Source organism: Wasmannia auropunctata, unplaced genomic scaffold, assembly GCF_000956235.1.
Source record: "Wasmannia auropunctata unplaced genomic scaffold, wasmannia.A_1.0 LD314178.1, whole genome shotgun sequence".
Classification (NCBI taxonomy): Eukaryota; Metazoa; Arthropoda; class Insecta; order Hymenoptera; family Formicidae; genus Wasmannia; species Wasmannia auropunctata.
In genome coordinates, this window is record NW_012048712.1 from 1,305 (window position 1) to 4,207 (window position 2,903).

Here is a 2,903-nt window from a genome sequence, read left to right on the forward strand (position 1 = left end):
AAATGTCAAGAAATCTTTTATCTAAGAAGCGACAAAGAAAAAAAAGTTGTATTCTCTTCAACACGGTATCTTGTGTTCATCTGATTCCTGAGTATTGTTTGGTTTTAGCAAAGACCTTGGTGAGTGATCGTCGATATATGATGCGTCGGTTATTAGGTTAATCAGATTCAAAATTATTTTGTTATATGTATATAACTTCTTGATAAAAGATAAACATTCTTTTGTCCGCCACTGTATATTATACAGAAAGTAATGTAGACAAATTAAAGAAACTACAAATAATATAAACGAACGGCAGAATTTTCTATATTTGAAGTCACAATTCTGGACACAATATGCACAACTAAACGTGTAAAATTTTCATTGAGTATTTATAGAAGCAATCACTGAAAGAAGTAATTTTGCAATTATAGCGAGAATTATTTAGGTACGAAAAATTAGCTAAAACGGATGAGTGATTAGTAAGCACTGCTATACCACATATGTATTGTATTTAATCAATATAGCTAATATAGCTAAAAGAGAGATCAATATAGCTAACAGAAATTATATCTGAACTATTTGTCAAATTTAGCAAGAAAGTTCCTCTATGACATTTAGTCAGTCCAGACTTCAATCCACACTTTAATTTTATTTGATTATGAGACCTATATTTTCTTGTATATATTCTTAGAACATTGCTGCTATAAATTCTACGTATGACAGACCATTTTTTAGCAGATACAAAAAACAGCGACGTAATTTAAGTGTAATATTTAGAATTCTGGCTGGAATAGCCAGAAACATTTCCCTGAGTAAACAAGAAAACACTGAATAAGAATAAATATGTTGTATCAAGATTTTTTCGTTTTTGTAAGCAATTGTCCATGATTCAATGACTGTCAGACAATGATCGATTATTCATCAAGAATCGAAGTTGATCATTGTCTTTAATTTATGTTCTTAGATAAAAGATTGTCAAGTATGCCAGTGAAGTGTCGTAAAGTTCAATATGATCTTGAAAAGATCGATTATTACTGTTTCGCATAATATATTTGTTTGAGCACAACACATTCAATGCGGTATAATAGTTTTAACTTATCCGTTGTATCTAATAGTTAATGTTTTTAGATTTTAAAGTCAGAACACGTTAGAGATAAAATTTATTGATGAAATTTTATGTTTTTAGTTTAACAGTTATAGTTTAAAGTGTTTTAATTAAATTTATTGGTGAGTTATTACATTATTATATTAATATGGTGAGTTAATACATTAATATATTAATATGAGACATGTGTAAAAAATGGACAATATATGTAAGTTATAGAGCATACATACAATAGTTCTTATTTCCTCATTTTCTAATAAAACTTGATTAAGTTATTGACAATATTTGTAACATAAAATATTGCTAATAACTTAATAAATAAGAGAGAATTTAATTGTTGAAAAGTACTTTAAAAAACCTAAAACATCTTTGAAAATACGTATTGTAAAGTCTACAAAGGTAAAATCTGTAAGATATAAAATAATAAAAAGCAGACGAATTATTGCATCTATATTAAATTTCAGAATTTGTTTAAACAAACTTCCAGTATATATTTCGTGAACATTATAAAATCAGAAGAATAAAAAATATAGAAATGTAATATGCGCTCTCATATTCATTTATATAAGCACATGTATACTTTGTGCACGTATGTTTGTAAAATTACAAGTTGATTATACAAGAAATGTATATTAAATATAAATATGTTAAAAATAAACTAATACTGCATTTATAGGTTTCTTAAAATGTAAACAAAGACAAGTCTCATAAAATTTATATCAAATAATATTATTGATACTTACAAGTTATAATTTACAATTCCGAGTATCGACAACATAATGAGAATATACATAAAACTTGTTTCCTTCATATTTATGCTTACTATAGTGTCACTAAAAACACAAGTAAATTTCATGGGAGACTTACAATTTTTTTGGAAAGGAATAGTCAACTATGTGTTTCCTAAGAATTCAAATGTAGTGAGAGTAAGGAAGCCGGAAGAAGTCAAAACAATGAACAATGTAACCTTATTGAATTTTGTAAGTGCACCAAAAGTGTTTTTTAGTATTTTATAAATTAATTTTTATTCTTTTAATATCTTTTTTAAAAGCAAAAGTGGGGGAACTAGCAGTCCATATTTATTTAATTAAAACATAGCGCAGGCGCAGTAGGTAGCTCTCCCCAATCCCGTGCACCGATTGGCGGAGAGCGTGAAGAAAGAGAAGCGACAGAGAACAGTCAAGAGACGAAGGAAAGCAGTCTTGAAGAGCTTGATAAAACGGATAGTCGGAATTCGCATTTTGGTCTGTACAGTAAACTCGGTTTGAAATAAAGGGTGCAATACGAAACGAGTGAACTAAATTACCTTCCCAAAGATCCTACAAATAATACAGAGTTGCCTTTCTGCCATTCCTCACAAAGAACCGCTAATATTCAAAGTAAGAAGAGTAATCTTACAATAAGAATAAATAAACAAAGATTTTTTTATTTGATCTAAGCAATCGCTCATGATGATTCAGTAATGATACTGTCAGTAATCAGCTATTCATCAAAATCTAGTTTAATTTATAAGCTTCCTAGAATAAAAGTAGGTTAGCTGAGGTATGTAAATAAAGTATTGTGATATTCTACACATACAACCTTGACCATTTATATAATGATCGATTGTATTGCTGTAAGTTGACATTTTCGCATAATATATATACTTGTACTTTGAACGCTTCTCGTTCAATAGTCCAACATATTAGCCGTATTTATCAATTGTTTTTAAATTACAAGACAAAATTAGAACACGAACATAAAGGATATCTTATTGCTTCCTCATTAAATTTTAGTATCAGTTTAAATAAATTTTTATTTCGTCTTTTATAAACAT

At 28.1% G+C, this 2,903-nt stretch overlaps 1 long non-coding RNA gene across 1 annotated transcript; it reads left to right on the forward strand.

Annotated features, from left to right (window-relative positions):
* The first annotated feature begins 1,061 nt into the window (after window positions 1–1,061).
* On the forward strand, window positions 1,062–2,376 carry LOC105460869. The gene is made up of 3 exons (XR_975881.1): window positions 1,062–1,209; window positions 1,916–2,067; window positions 2,186–2,376. It is a non-coding gene; the product is annotated as an uncharacterized LOC105460869 (long non-coding RNA).
* The last annotated feature ends 527 nt before the right edge of the window (window positions 2,377–2,903 follow it).